General features: G+C 49.3%; 1 protein-coding gene and 1 long non-coding RNA gene across 2 annotated transcripts in view; one reads left to right on the top strand and one right to left on the bottom strand.

Moving 5' to 3' along the window:
* The window catches only part of ST8SIA5 (ST8 alpha-N-acetyl-neuraminide alpha-2,8-sialyltransferase 5), a 989793-nt gene that overhangs the window by 857947 nt on the left and 115100 nt on the right, over positions 1-16746 (bottom strand). The gene's annotated exons all lie outside the window — the stretch shown is intronic.
* The window catches only part of LOC137531562 (uncharacterized), a 57087-nt gene continuing 46283 nt past the window's right edge, over positions 5943-16746 (top strand). The window contains exon 1 of the long non-coding RNA XR_011023674.1: positions 5943-6019. This is a non-coding gene — a long non-coding RNA (uncharacterized lncRNA). The remainder of the gene's footprint in view (positions 6020-16746) is intronic.

Here is a 16746-nt window from a genome sequence, read left to right as displayed (position 1 = left end):
GGTGGGTACCTCGGCTTATACGTGGGTTGGCTTATAAGCGAGTATATATGGTACATTGGACTATTGTTATCACTAAAGTTGAGTACAACACATTTTCAACCTTTAATCTTTGTTGCCAGGCTCAAGCATCAGTTTGTGGCACTGTTCTATATAAACATGGTGTTAGCCTGCTGGCAGGGCCGGCGCTATCATAGAGGCAAAGGGGGCAATAGCCCCAGGGCCCCCAAGTTCTCCTGGGCCCTCCAGGTCTCCCTTTGACTTGTGCTCTCTAGGGCCCCTGCTCTGATCCCCAGGATGCCGGGTATGTGCTGCACCTCCTCCCATAGCATCTCCTCCCTGCTGGCCTGCAGCATGTGATCCCCAGGATGCCAGGTATGTGCTGCACCTCCTCCCATAGAATCTCATCCCTGCTGGCCCACAGCATCTGATCCCCAGGATGCCGGGTATGTGCTGCACCTCCTCCCATAGCATCTCCTCCCTGCTGGCCCACAGCATCTGATCCCCAGGATGCCGGGTTTGTGCTGCACCTCCTCCCATAGCATCTCCTCCCTGCTGGGCCGCAGCATCTGATCCCCAGGATGCCAGGTATGTGCTGCACCTCCTCCCATAGCATCTCCCCCCTGCTGGCCCGCAGCATCTGCTCCTTAGGATGCCGGGTATGTGCTGCACCTCCTCCCATAGCATCTCCTCCCTGCTGGGCCGCAGCATCTGATCCCCAGGATGCCAGGTATGTGCTGCACCTCCTCCCATAGCATCTCCCCCCTGCTGGCCCGCAGCATCTGATCCCCAGGATGTCGGGTATGTGCTGCACCTCCTCCCATAGCATCTCCTCCCTGCTGGCTGCAGCATCTGATCCCCAGGATGCCGGGTATGTGCTGCACCTCCTCCCATAGCATCTCCTCCCTGCTGTCTTGCAGCATCTGATCCCCAGGATGCCAGGTATGTGCTGCACCTCCTCTCATAGAATTTCCTCCCTGCTGGCCCGCAGCATCTGATCCCCAGGATGCCGGGTATGTGCTGCACCTCCTCCCATAGCATCTCCTCCCTGCTGGCCCACAGCATCTGATCCCCAGGATGCCGGGTATGTGCTGCACCTCCTCCCATAGCATCTCCTCCCTGTGCTGGCCCGCAGCATCTGATCCCCAGGATGCCAGGTATGTGCTGCACCTCCTCCCATAGCATCTCCTCCCTGCTGGCCCACAGCATCTGTTCCCCAGGATGCCGAGTATGTGCTGCACCGGTGCTGCATCACAGCCATGGATACAGGACTCTGGACGGGCTGATGGAGATCCCATTGCTGAAACGCTGAGAGCAGGTAAGTGAAGCTGCGCTGCCCATCTAGGGAGGGGTAGATGGGGAGTGAGAGGAGGGGGGCACTGGGGGAGGGGAGCCGCCTCTTGCCACCCGTTAATTGTTGCTAGTAAAGATCGTAATCTGCTAACTACCATCATGCAAAATTGCGCATACATTTTCGCAATTACGTCTATACGTAATTACAAATTCATAATTCAACTCGACTTTGTGTAATCATAATAATGTTGTGCCGGCTTTGGTGGTGAATAGCAACACCCTCATAAATGCTATTGCTACCAAAATTGCTACAAATGTTACAGAGAATAGTGGGTACAAGTCAAAAAAATATTTTTCAAAAAGATTTTGTAGTTTTTGAGAAAATGGATTTTAAAAATGCAAAGAAAAATGGTTTATAAACCTAGAAAAATTACATATTTAAAAACATTTTTTTTGTGTTTTTAAGATCGATTTTCTCAAAAACTACAAAGTCTTTTTGAACAATTCTTTTTGTAACTTGTACCTACTATTCTTCTTAACATATGTAGCAATTTTGGTAGCAATGACATGTATGGGAGCTTTGCTATACACCACCAAAGTCAGCACAAAATTACGCGTAAATTCATGCATAGTTACGAATAGGAACAATTAAAGGGGCACTATGGCAAAAAATTGTAAAATTTAAAATACGTGCCAACATAAACAAATAAGAAGTATGTTTTTTCCAGAGTAAAATGAGCCATAAATTACTTTTTTTTCTGTGTTGCTGCCACTTACAATAGGTAGTAGAAATCTGACAGAAGCGACAGGTTTTGGACTAGTCCATCTCTTCGTAGGGGGTTCTCAGCAAGGCTTTTATTCTTTATAAAGATATTCCCTAAAAAGGATTTAAACAATGATGCTGGCCAGCCTCCCTGCTCACTACACAGTTTTTTGGCAGTTGGACAGAGTAACTGCCATTCAGTAAGTGCTTTTGAAAATAAATAAATCCCTGAGAATCCCCTATGAAGAGATGGACTAGCCCAAAACCTGTCGCTTCTGTCAGATTTCTACTACCTACGGTAAGTGACAGCAACATAGGAGAAAAGTAATTTATAGCTCATTTATAGCTCAATTTATTGCTCATATTTTAAATTTACATTTTTTCGCCATAGTGCCCCTTTAACTACGAAATTGCTTACACTGTTCCCCCGAAATTATGCATTGCGATTACAATGCGTAATTGCGTATTACGATGCGAGATTACGCATTAGCGTAATTTCTGCTCATCACTAATTGTTGCCACCCCGGAACATGTGATTCACATTGCTTCATGGAACAACAGCCCCTGATAGCCCACCAGGAGCCCCGAATTTGGCTCCAAATACCTCTGTAGGCACGCCACATTACCCACGATTTATATCTTTTACACGATTAAGCCCCAGCTACAATGTGTCACGTCCAGAGACACTCATCTGCTGCCATATTTACACTATAACGGGACTGCTTTCCTGCGCTTTCCACGCAAACTGATTACTGATGAAGAAACTAGTTACATGTTGGTTATGATCCAAATGTTCCTTAAATGAGAACATCCGCTATCTCTGCTATGAGCAGCTGGCAGCCCAGGAGGGGCTCTGTCATTAAAACACGCCCCCCTCGCAGCGCTCTCCGCTTCCCCGGAAAAGAGATGTATTCACAGGAGCAGGTCTGACATACGCCCCGCTGTCTTTCGGAAAAACTTTTAATGTCTGTAGATAATACAAAGCGTAAAAGAGACTCTCTGAAGATCCTGGAATAACGTCTGCCATAAAACGACTTTCATAAACCACCTACAATTAGCCGGCTCTGTCCCAGTTCGCAGTGATTGGGCAGTGATAGCCTATGTAAAGCCGTGGATACACTAACGATCGATATCACCTGTCGGAGATCACAAACTGATCCCATTAGGTGACGTTGCTGGGCTGCATACACGCGTGTCAGCAGTGTAGCTGAAGACGTGCTATTCTGCTGTGCGGGGAGGTGACAGAGGGACGATGCAGTGTGTCTGTGACATCATGCTGTGGCACAAACAATGGGATCAGCGGGGGTTGAGTAGATCCACTGGGCGGATCGCTCGTGAATTGGGGGTCGCATACACACGCTTGATTATCGGCTGAGGTGGTTGCAGGGCCGCCATCAGAAATTTTTGGGCCCCATACGGGACAAACCTTCTGGGCCCCGCTCACTACCCTCTGCCCCCCCCCCCCCACATGGCAAATCACAATCTTTACTAATCTAAGTCCAAAGGTCAGCCCTATGAGGTACTAGAGGTCAACAGTTGTAAAGTACACAACATTTAATATACAATACACGTGAGGAGACCTCCCCACATGAGTCAGTGTGGGAGGCTCACATGCCCCATAGGTGTGCTCGGGTTCTCACTGATCCCCCACCTCCTTAATATGTGAATCGTAGGGAGGGGTGTAGCTATCCTGATACAGCGCCTGATAGTGACAAGGAAGGCGCTATTCGTCTGCCCTGAGGTCTGCTTTTACAATAAGGTAAATAACTTTTTTTTCTGTTATTCACCTCGTAAGTCCAAAAAACATTTCTTTGTTACAGCTGATACAAATCCTAAAATAAATCTGCAGTGTTTCTACTTCCTGTTTTCATGGAAGCAGACATTCGTTAACATCCTGTGCTTTCCAATGAGCTTATCTGCCATGGTAGTCATGTGACACAGGGGAGGGATCAAATTACAACTTCTGATTAGACACACATGAGGGGGAATTAGAGAGGCTAAACTCTCTAAATACATACAGGGTGCATTTCTCTGTTTTCCTTCTGTCCTGTGCAAGAGTTCAGATCCACTTTAAACTGCTACTTGGATACCTGAATGCAACAGGTCAGAGGAACATGTAAGTATATACCGTGTTTAGGCACTCTTTTTTTACATCGGATATCCTTTAGCCCATACAGTATGAAAACGGACAAAAGACAACATAGCCGGGTTCAATTTAGGATTGGAATCATACATACACAGGTAGGTTTATCTCATCATGTTATATGTCACTTCAGGGTCACGTTTATTGAAATCAATAAAAGTCTACATGTGTACAATGACCTTTTAAATAAAGAGAGAATGAATGTAAACTAAAAATCCAGAAAAAAAAATACATTTCATCTATATATATAATAGAGTAAGTGCCTCAACCTTCAAACAAGAAGAAGAAGTAGCACCCTGCCCTCAGGGCGGTCCAAGCAAGAAGAAGAGGCTGGTCCAAGCAAGAAGAAGAAGAAGTAGTGTCATATCAAACCAAGGACAAAGAGGGATAATTTGCATATTCAGTAGCAGTGCATTGTGGGTAACCACAAATGTTCACTTATAGCGGAATAATTGCAGATTTGCTTCTGTTTTAAGAAGGAAAATTACACCAAGCTTTGCTTTTTTTAGTAGGAGGGATTTTTGGTCTCTTTTATCCCCCTATACATTCTTAGTAGTTTGGGTCACCCTGAGCTGCTTGGTTACTCTGTTGTACTGGTCCAAGCCCAATATCATACAGCCATAACAATCCCTGCTATGTAATGATGAGAACCAAAGGTTTGAAATAGGTTGTCACATGTGGGATTGATATGTCTGTGTAAACCTTAAAGCTATAGGCTTGCTTGGCTTACTAAGGGTGAAAAAGAATAATTTGCATATTTAGTCATGACGCATTGTGGGTAATCACAAATGTTCACTTATAATTGAAATGTTGCAGAGGATCTTCTGTTTTAAAGGACTTACAAGCCCAAAATCTGCCCCCAAAACGTAAAAAAAGTTAACTACCTGCATGACTTTGTAAGGCACGGAGGACGCCGTCCGCACCCTCCGTGCCGTTCCGCCTGGTCCCCTCTGCTCAATAGCCCCCCGAAAGACTGCGACCCCACGGTCCAGGTCGGTATCTGCAGCCTGCATAAAGATGGTTGCCGGAGCTGGCCACGGCTGCGCAGCTCTAGGGCCAACCCTCCGATCCACGCTGCCTGTTACGTGGATCGGGGGTTGGCCCTAGAGCTGCGCAGCCGCAGTAGCGGCTATGCGGACTGCGCAGCCGTGGCCAGCTCCGGCGGCCATCTTTATGCAGGCTGCAGATACCGACCCGGACCGTGGGGTCGCATCCTTTCGGGGGGCTATTGAGCAGAGGGGACCAGGCGGAATGGCACGGAGGGCGCAGACGGCGTCCTCCTTGCCTTACAAAGTCATGCAGGTAGTTAACTTTTTTTACGTTTTGGGGGCAGATTTTGGCCTCGGTAGCCCTTTAAGAAGGCAAATTACACCAAGCTTTGATTTTTTTTTTAGCAGGAGGTCTTTTTGGTCCCTTTTATCCACCTATACATTCCGAGTGGTTTGGGTCACCCTGAGCTGCTTGGTTACTCTGTTGTACTGGTCCAAGCCCTATCTCATAAAGCCATATCAATCCCTGCTATGTACTGATGAGGACCAAAAGTCTGAAACAGGCTGTCACATATGGGTTTGACATGACTATGTAAAATTTAAAGTTATATGCTTGCTATACACCAGCAGCTCTGGATGCTTGCTTGGCTTACTAAGGGTGAGAAGGGGTAATTTTCATATTTAGTAACAGTGCATTGTGGGTAAACACAAATGTTCACTTATAGCTGAATTATTGCAGATTTCCTTCTGTTTTAAAAGGGCAAATTACACCCATACAATGTGCGGCATTGCAGGAAGTGACGACAGTGGAACGCATGATGGAATACGGTAGAGGTGAGTCATCCCCGTCCGCTGTCTCTTACTAATAGTGGCGGCTTCTACTGTGCTTAAGCAGGAGGGGGAGTGCACATGGGGGACCAAGGTGAGGGGGGGGGGGGGTTCCTGCTGAGCTTAAGCTGGAGGGGGAGTGCACATGGGGGACCCAGTTGAGGGGGGGTCCAACCCCCCTCCCCACCGCTGTGCCCAATACCCCCTTCTTGCCCTCTACCCTCTTATGCGGCGTGTGCTACGCCGCGGGTCGGCTAGTTATTATTATTTATTTAGTACTGGTATGTTCCATAGTGCTGTACAGAGTATAATGTCTTGTCACTTAAAGAGAACCCGAGGTGTGTTTAAAGAATGTTATCTGCATACAGAGGCTGGATCTGCCTATACAGCCCGGCCTCTGTTGCTATCCCAAACCCCACTAAGGTCCCCCTGCACTCTGCAATCCCTCCTAAATCACAGCCATGCTGTGAGGCTGTGTTTACATCTGTAGTGTCAGTCTCAGCTGCTCCCCCGCCTCCTGCATAGCTCCGGTCCCTGCCCCCGTCCCTTCCCTCCAATCAGCAGGGAGGGAAGGGATGCAGGCGGGGACTGGAGTTCTGCAGGAGGCGGGGAGAGCAGCAGACTGACACTATAGAGATAAACACAGCCAGCTCTGACAAGCTGTTTGTCAGCAGCATGGCTGTGATTTATGAGGGATTGCAGAGTGCAGGGGGACCTTAGGGGGGTTTGGGATAGCAACAGCGGCTGGGCTGTATAGGCAGATCCAGCCTCTGTATGCAGATAATATTCTTCAAACCCACCTCGGGTTCTCTTTAAAGAGAACCCGAGGTGTGTTTAAAAAATGTTATCTGCATACAGAGGCTGGATCTGCCTATACAGCCCAGCCTCTGTTGCTATCCCTAACCCCACTAAGGTCCCCCTGCACTCTGCAATCCATCATAAATCACAGCAGTGTTGTGAGGCTGTGTTTACATCTTTAGTGTCAGTCTCAGCTGCTCCCCCGCCTCCTGCATAGCTCTGGTCCCTGCCCCCATCTCTTCCCTCCAATCAGCAGGGAGGGAAGGGATGCAGGCGGGGACCGGAGTTCTGCAGGAGGCGGGGAGAGCAGCAGACTGACACTATAGAGATAAACACAGCCAGCTCTGACAAGCTGTTTGTCAGCAGCGTGGCTGTGATTTATGAGGGATTGCAGAGTGCAGGGGAACCTTAGGGGGGTTTGGGATAGCAACAGAGGCTGGGCTGTATAGGCAGATCCAGCCTCTGTATGCAGATATTCGTCAAACCCACCTCGGGTTCTCTTTAACTGTCCCTTAGAGGGGCTCACAATCTAATCCCTACCATAGTCCTATGTCTATGCATGTATCGTGTAGTGTAGGCATCGCAGTCTAAGGCAAATTTAGGGGGAAGCCAATTAACTTACAGTATCTGTATGTTTTTGGAATGTGGAAGGAAACCCGAGTGTAAGATCCTTGGGGCACTCATGGCGACGGAACGCCGAGACCCACGCTGAGGCGCAAGCCTCTGGGTCTCGACAACCGCTGACGTCACTGGAGCGCATGGCGCTCAGCTCCCATTGGATAGACGGTGCACGCGCTCTCAGTACGCGCTCCACCGCTGTAAACAATAGCCACGTGTGTGTATGGCGTGTCAGCTGACATGCTGACACTCTGCAATATCATTGGTTACTTTGGATGATTTTGTTTTCTGATTGGTTAGTCCTTGTATTGAACTCAGGTGAGCACTCCCAGACTAGAGTTGGGCCGAACCTCCGATTTTCGGTTCGCGAACCGGGTTCGCGAACTTTCGCGAAAGGTTCGGTTCGCGTTAAAGTTCGCGAACCGCAATAGACTTCAATGGGGATGCGAACTTTGAAAAAAAAAATAATTATGCTGGCCACAAAAGTGATGGAAAAGATGTTTCAAGGGGTCTAACACCTGGAGGGGGGGATGGCGGAGTGGGAAACATGCCAAAAGTCCCCGGGAAAAATCTGGATTTGACGCAAAGCAGCGTTTTAAGGGCAGAAATCACATTGAATGCTAAATGACAGGCCTAAAGTGCTTTCAAACATCTTGCATGTGTATACATCAATCAGGTAGTGTAATTAAGGTACTGCTTCACACTGACACACCAAACTCATCGTGTAACGCACCGCAAACAGCTGTTTGTGTAGTGACGGCCGTGCTTTACTGGTGCGCACCATGCCGAGAGTGCAGGTTTTGGTGGCTTTACAGCCCATATGGTCACCTGGCTGATGTAGCTGAATGACAGAACAGTGACTGTCCAGCTGATCAAATTTGGTCTGACCACAATGAGGCAACGACCTTATTATCGTGGGTGTGCCCCCCCAGACACTCATCTAGGCGCCGGTCATTGCTCTATTGTGATACGCAAGCCCCTTCACCACGGCAAGGTAATGATCACGAAGGGGAATGGGCGCATGTACATGCCTTTTCTTTTGTTGTTGCAGCTGCCCGCAGTGCAGCCAGAAAAATTAGGCAGTCATGTACACGCACCCGAAAAATTATTACAGCGGCCGCTGCTAGCAGCGGCCTAAAAAATTCAGCAATCCGCCTGGAGTCCCGGACCCTGTTGGTGGTGGCGGAGAAGGTAGTCAAGCGGCCTGCAGGCAGACATGCTGTGTGGAGGGACTGGGAGCGACTTAGTCTTCTTGGGGCAGGCCAGGCAGCCAGTCACACGGCGTGCAGGCAGAGATGCTGTATGTGCGGGGACTGACTTAGTCTTGGGGCGGGCAGCAGCCCTCCGGGATCCATGCCTCATTCATTTTGATAAAGGTGAGGTACTTAACACTTTTGTGACTTAGGCGACTTCTCTTCTCTGTGACAATGCCTCCAGCTGCGCTGAAGGTCCTTTCTGAGAGGACGCTTGCGGCAGGGCAGGAGAGAAGTTGGATGGCAAATTGGGACAGCTCTGGCCACAGGTCAAGCCTGCGCACCCAGTAGTTCAAGGGTTCCTCATCGCTGTTCACAGCAGTGTCTACATCCACACTTAAGGCCAGGTAGTCGGCTACCTGCCGTTCCAGGCGTTGGTGGAGGGTAGATCCGGAAGGGCTACGGCGAGGCGTTGGACTAAAGAACGTCCGCATGTCCGACATCACCATGAGATCGCTGGAGCGTCCTGTCTTTGACTGCGTGGACACGGGAGGAGGATTAGTGGCAGTGGTACCTTGCTGGCGTTGTGCCGTCACATCACCCTTAAAGGCATTGTAAAGCATAGTTGACAGCTGGTTCTGCATGTGCTGCATCCTTTCCACCTTCCGGTGAGTTGGTAACAGGTCCGCCACTTTGTGCCTGTACCGAGGGTCTAGTAGTGTGGCCACCCAGTACAGCTCATTCCCCTTGAGGTTTTTTATACGGGGGTCCCTCAACAGGCAGGACAGCATAAAAGACGACATCTGCACAAAGTCGGATCCAGTACCCTCCATCTCCTCTTGCTCTTCCTCAGTGACGTCAGGTAAGTCAACCTCCTCCCCCCAGCCGCGAACAATACCACGGGAAGGTTGAGCAGCACAAGCCCCTTGCGATGCCTGCTGAGGTTGTTCTCCTGCCGCTGTCCCCTCCTCCTCCTCCTCCTCCCCCAAAGAAACACCTTGCTCATCATCCTCTGAGTCTGATTCGTCTTCTGCACACGACTTCTCTTCTTCCTCCTCCTCCCCCCTCTGTGCTGCCGCAGGTGTTGAGGAAACAGCTGGGTCTGATGAAAATTGGTCCCATGCCTGTTCCTGCCGTAACGGTTCCTGGTCACGCTCATTCACAGCTTCATCCGCCACTCTACGCACAGCACGCTCCAAGAAGTAAGCGTAGGGAATTAGGTCGCTGATGGTGCCCTCACTGCGGCTCACCAGGTTGGTCACCTCCTCAAACGGCCGCATGAGCCTGCATGCATTCTCCATCAGTGTCCAGTTGTCGGGCCAGAACATCCCCATCTTCCCAGACTGTTTCATTCTACTGTAGTTGTAGAGGTAGTGGGTCACGGCTTTCTTCTGTTCTAGCAGGCGGGAGAACATGAGCAGGGTCGAGTTCCAGCGAGTCGGGCTATCGCAAATGAGGCGTCTCACCGGCATGTTGTTTTTGCGCTGAATTTCCGCAAAGCGTGCCATGGCTGTGTAAGACCGCCTCAAATGCCCACAGAACTTCCTGGCCTGCTTCAGGACATTCGCTAAGCCAGGGTACTTTGCCACAAATCTTTGAACCACTAGATTCATGACATGTGCCATGCAGGGTATGTGTGTCAGCTTCCCCATATGCAAAGCGGCAAGCAGATTGCTGCCGTTGTCGCACACCACGTTGCCTATCTCCAGGTGGTGCGGGGTCAGCCACTCATCCACCTGTTTCTTAAGAGCAGCCAGGAGAGCTGCTCCAGTGTGACTCTCCGCTTTGAGACAAGCCATGTCTAAGATGGCGTGACACCGTCGTACCTGGCATGCAGCATAGGCCCTGCGGAGCTGGGGCTGTGTAGCTGGAGAGGAGAACTGCCACTCAGCCAAGGAGGAGGAGGACAGCGAAGAGCATGTAGCAGGAGGAGAGGAGGTGGCAGGAGGCCTGCCTGCAAGCCGTGGAGGTGTCACAATTTGGTCCGCTGCGCCCTGCTTGCCATCGTTCACCACCAGGTTCACCCAATGGGCTGTGTAGGTAATGTAGCGGCCCTGCCCGTGCTTGGCAGACCAGGCATCCGTGGTCAGGTGTACCCTTGACCCAACGCTCTTCGCAAGAGATGACACCACTTGCCTCTCAACTTCACGGTGCAGTTGGGGTATGGCCTTTCTCGAAAAATAAGTGCGGCCTGGCATCTTCCACTGCGGTGTTCCGATGGCCACAAATTTACGGAAGGCCTCAGAGTCCACCTGCCGGTATGGTAACAGCTGCCGAGCTAACAGTTCCGCCACGCCAGCTGTCAGACGCCGGGCAAGGGGGTGACTGGCCGAAATTGGCTTCTTCCGCTCAAACATTTCCTTCACGGACACCTGACTGCTGCTGTGGGCAGAGGAGCAGGAACCGCTCAAGGGCAGAGGCGGAGTGGAGGAGGGTGCCTGTGAAGGTGGAAGGGAGAAAGCGGCAGAAGCAGATAATGCACCTGATGGAGGAGGAAGAGGAGAAGGAGGGTGGCTTTGCTTTTGTGTGCTGCTGCTGCTTTTGCTCAGGTGGCCATCCCATTGCTGTTTGTGCCTTTTCTCCAGGTGCCTTCGTAAGGCACTTGTCCCTACGTGAGTGTTGGCCTTTCCACGGCTCAATTTTTGTTGGCAGAGCGAACAGATGGCTTTGGTCCGATCTGAGGCACACACATTAAAAAATTTCCACACCGCTGAGCCACCCTGGGATGTGGGCACTATGGGGACCTCAGCAGCTGATGCTGAAGGGCAAGTTGGCTGGCTGTACATAGGTGGCAATACATGGTGCCGGACAGTGCCACCAGCTGTTTCTGACGAAGAGCTGCCCCAGCTTCTTTCAGCAACTTCTCTCCTCCTCCTACTCTCTGACTCCCCCTCTGAACTGTCCCCCTCTTCATCTCCTCTATTGGGTACATACAGAGGATCCCTATCATCGTCATCATCGTAATCATCCTGCCCAGCTTCGCTTGCCTCAGACAAATCCAAACATGCACCAACATCAGTAGGTCCTTCATCCTCCTTACACGTTACATCCATAATGTTGCCGCGTAACTCAGACATATGAGCTGGTGAAAATTCATCTGGCTGTAACAACAATGGCTGTGCATCAGTGATTTCACCACTAAATAATTCTTGCGAAGTGTCAAATGCAGCGGAAGTGGTGCTAGTAGTAGCACTGGTGGCTGAGCAAGATGAGGTGTTCTGTGTCGCTAAATACTCAACCACGTCCTGACAATCTTGGGAGGTGATGGGACGTGCCTTCTTCCGAGCACTGTACTGTGGGCCAGGTCCACACGAAATTACATTTACACGACCTCGCGCAGACCTGCCGGGTGGCCTTCCTCTGGCTCTGCCACTACCTCTTCCTCTACCTGTTTTGTCCATATCGGGTATGCACGGAGTGGTATATCACACTTAGAGTTGAGCTGAAATTTTTGAAATTTCGCATTACTATAATTACGCATGCGAAATTCGCGATTACGATGCGAAATTGCGGTAGCGTAATTGCCATTAAAATCGTAATTGAAAATACCGTAAGCGTAATTTTCAATGCGAAATTTCGCGTTTCGTTCATGCCGTAATTTCGCATTAAACGCTACCGTAATTTCGCGTTAAACCGTAACGCTCCGTATAATCTAAAAAAGCCGCCGACTTTAAGGGTTAATAGCAAAGCCCCCTTAAATGCTAAGAGCCTCAAATTTGGAGAATATATTAAGGAGATCAGGAGGAATAAGAGGAAAAATTTTTTTTTCAAAAAGACCTTATAGTTTTTGAGAAAATCGATATTAAAGTTTCAAAGGAAAAATGTAAACATTTAAAAACCCGCCGACTTTAACGGTTAATAGCAAAGCCTGCTTAAAGTTTAGGAACACCAAATTCCCAGGGTATATTAAGGGGATCAGTGGGAATAAGAGGAAAAATTTTTTTTTCAAAAAGACCTTATAGTTTTTGAGAAAATCGATTTTTAAGTTTCAAGGGCGAAAATGTCTTTTAAATTCGGAAAATGTCAGTTTGTTTTGCACAGGTAACAATAGTGTATTATTTTCATAGATTCCCCCAAGTGGGAAGAGTTTTACTTACTTCGTTCTGAGTGTGGGAAATATAAAAAAAAAACGACGTGGGGTCCCCCCTCCCAGACCTCTTTAACCCCTTGTCCCCCATGCAGGCTGGGATAGCCAGAATGCGGAGCACCGGCCGCGTGGGGCTCCGCACCCTGACTATACCAGCCCGCATGGTCCATGGATTGGGGGGGTCTCGGAAGGGGAGGGGCAGCCAAGCTTTCCCCTCCCCCTCCGAGCCCTTGTCCAATCCAAGGACAAGGGGCTCTTCTCCACCTCCGATGGGCGGTGGAGGTGGAGGCCGCGATTTCCTGGGGGGGAGGTTCATGGTGGAATCTGGGAGTCCCCTTTAAAAAGGGGTCCCCCAGATGCCCACCCCCCCTCCCAGGAGAAATGAGTATAGAGGTACTTGTACCCCTTACCCATTTCCTTTAAGAGTTAAAAGTAAATAAACACACAGACACTTAGAAAAAGTATTTTAATTGAACAAAAAACATAACCACGAAAAAAGTCCTTTAATATTCTTAATTAACCATTAATACTTACCTGTCCCTTTAAAAGCCAGTTCCCACGCAATATCCTCGGAAATATACTAAACAGTTACAATATAACAAAGTTATTACAATGTAACAACTTTGTTACATTGTAACTACGCCGCACCCGACGCCACTCGCCGCTCAGCCGCCACACCCGCACGCACCCGACAGAGCTCTGAGCTATATAGCTCAGAGCTCCCTAAGCATCTTTGTATTTGGGCTCCAAGGAGCCCCATTGGTCCTTAGCAGACCAATGGGGTTCCTTTAAATCAGAAGGAACCCCATTGGTCTGCTAAGGACCAATGGGGCTCCTTGGAGCCCAAATACAAAGATGCTTACAGAGCTCTGAGCTATATAGCTCAGAGCTCTGTCGGGTGCGTGCGGGACGCTAAGTCCCCGCCGGCTCCCGCTGCCTTCCCCGCCTCTCCCACATGTCACCCACATGTCACCCACATGTGGGTGACATGTGGGTGACAGATGTGGGCGGGGTGGACAGCGGGAGCCGGCAGGGACTTAGCGTCCCGCACGCATCCGACAGAGCTCTGAGCTATATAGCTCAGAGCTTTGTAAGCATCTTTGTATTTGGGCTCCAAGGAGCCCCATTGGTCCTTAGCAGACCAATGGGGTTCCTTCTGATTTAAAGGAACCCCATTGGTCTGCTAAGGACCAATGGGGCTCCTTGGAGCCCAAATACAAAGATGCTTAGGGAGCTCTGAGCTATATAGCTCAGAGCTCTGTCGGGTGCGTGCGGGTGCGGCGGCTGAGCGGCGAGTGGCGTCGGGTGCGGCGTAGTTACAATGTAACAAAGTTGTTACATTGTAATAACTTTGTTATATTGTAACTGTTTAGTATATTTCCGAGGATATTGCGTGGGAACTGGCTTTTAAAGGGACAGGTAAGTATTAATGGTTAATTAGGAATATTAAAGGACTTTTTTCGTGGTTATGTTTTTTGTTCAATTAAAATACTTTTTCTAAGTGTCTGTGTGTTTATTTACTTTTAACTCTTAAAGGAAATGGGTAAGGGGTACAAGTACCTCTATACTCATTTCTCCTGGGAGGGGGGGTGGGCATCTGGGGGACCCCTTTTTAAAGGGGACTCCCAGATTCCACCATGAACCTCCCCCCCAGGAAATCGCGGCCTCCACCTCCACCGCCCATCGGAGGTGGAGAAGAGCCCCTTGTCCTTGGATTGGACAAGGGCTCGGAGGGGGAGGGGAAAGCTTGGCTGCCCCTCCCCTTCCGAGACCCCCCAATCCATGGACCATGCGGGCTGGTATAGTCAGGGTGCGGAGCCCCACGCGGCCGGTGCTCCGCATTCTGGCTATCCCAGCCTGCATGGGGGACAAGGGGTTAAAGAGGTCTGGGAGGGGGGACCCCACGTCGTTTTTTTTTTATATTTCCCACACTCAGAACGAAGTAAGTAAAACTCTTCCCACTTGGGGGAATCTATGAAAATAATACACTATTGTTACCTGTGCAAAAAAAACTGACATTTTCCGAATTTAAAAGACATTTTCGCCCTTGAAACGTAAAAATCGATTTTCTCAAAAACTATAAGGTCTTTTTGAAAAAATTTTTTTCCTCTTATTCCCACTGATCCCCTTAATATACCCTAGGAATTTGGTGTTCCTAAACTTTAAGCAGGCTTTGCTATTAACCGTTAAAGTCGGCGGGTTTTTAAATGTATACATTTTTACTTTGAAACTTTAACATCGATTTTCTCAAAAACTATAAGGTCTTTTTGAAAAAAATTTTTTCCTCTTATTCCTCCTGATCTCCTTAATATATTCTCCAAATTTGAGGCTCTTAGCATTTAAGGGGACTTTGCTATTAACCCTTAAAGTCGGCGGCTTTTTTATATTATACGGAGCGTTACGGTTTAACGCGAAATTACGGTAGCGTTTAATGCGAAATTACGGCATGAACCCACTGTAATGCGAAAATTACGCGAAAATTACGCTTACGCGAAATTTCGCGAAATCCTTCTTCATTACGATTATGTACTTACGGCCATAATCGTAATTACACTAATTACGCGAAATTTCGCGAAATCGTAATTAGGTCATTACGCTCATCTCTAATCACACTGCGTGCACTCACGTAGGTAGGTGGGTTCACTTAACTGCACAGGTATGCGCACTGATGCGGTGGGTTCACTGAACAGAACAGGTATGCAGTGGCGGGTTCACTAAACAGAACAGGTATACAGTGGCGGTTCACTAAACAGAACAGGTATGCAGTGGCGGGTCCACTGAACAGAACAGGTATGCAGTGGCGGGTTCACTTAACTGCACAGGTATGCGCACTGATGCGGTGGGTTCACTGAACAGAACAGGTATGCAGTGGCGGGTTCACTAAACAGAACAGGTATACAGTGGCGGTTCACTAAACAGAACAGGTATGCAGTGGCGGGTCCACTGAACAGAACAGGTATGCAGTGGCGGGTTCACTTAACTGCACAGGTATGCGCACTGATGCGGTGGGTTCACTGAACAGAACAGGTATGCAGTGGCGGGTTCACTTAACTGCACAGGTATGCGCACTGATGCGGTGGGTTCACTGAACAGAACAGGTATGCAGTGGCGGGTTCACTAAACAGAACAGGTATGCGCACTGATGCGGTGGGTTCACTGAACAGAACAGGTATGCAGTGGCGGGTTCACTAAACAGAACAACTGCACAGGTATGCGCACTGATGCGGTGGGTTCACTAAACAGAACAGGTATGCAGTGGCGGGTTCACTAAACAGAACAGGTATACAGTGGCGGTTCACTAAACAGAACAGGTATGCAGTGGCGGGTCCACTGAACAGAACAGGTATGCAGTGGCGGGTTCACTTAACTGCACAGGTATGCGCACTGATGCGGTGGGTTTACTGAACAGAACAGGTATGCAGTGGCGGGTTCACTAAACAGAACAGGTATACAGTGGCGGTTCACTAAACAGAACAGGTATGCAGTGGCGGGTCCACTGAACAGAACAGGTATGCAGTGGCGGGTTCACTTAACTGCACAGGTATGCGCACTGATGCGGTGGGTTCACTGAACAGAACAGGTATGCAGTGGCGGGTTCACTTAACTGCACAGGTATGCGCACTGATGCGGTGGGTTCACTGAACAGAACAGGTATGCAGTGGCGGGTTCACTTAACTGCACAGGTTTGCGCACTGATGCGGTGGGTTCACTGAACAGAACAGGTATGCAGTGGCGGGTTCACTAAACAGAACAGGTATACAGTGGCGGGTTCACTAAACAGAACAGGTATGCGCACTGATGCGGTGGGTCCACTGAACAGAACAGGTATGCAGTGGCGGGTTCACTAAACAGAACAGGTATACAGTGGCGGTTCACTAAACAGAACAGGTATGCAGTGGCGGGTCCACTGAACAGAACAGGTATGCAGTGGCGGGTTCACTTAACTGCACAGGTATGCGCACTGATGCGGTGGGTTCACTGAACAGAACAGGTATGCAGTGGCGGGTTCACTAAACAGAACAGGTATGCGCACTGAT

The sequence above is a fragment of the Hyperolius riggenbachi genome, chromosome 1 (genome assembly GCF_040937935.1).
Source record: "Hyperolius riggenbachi isolate aHypRig1 chromosome 1, aHypRig1.pri, whole genome shotgun sequence".
NCBI lineage: Eukaryota > Metazoa > Chordata > Amphibia > Anura > Hyperoliidae > Hyperolius > Hyperolius riggenbachi.
This window is presented reverse-complemented; position numbering and strand designations above follow the sequence as displayed.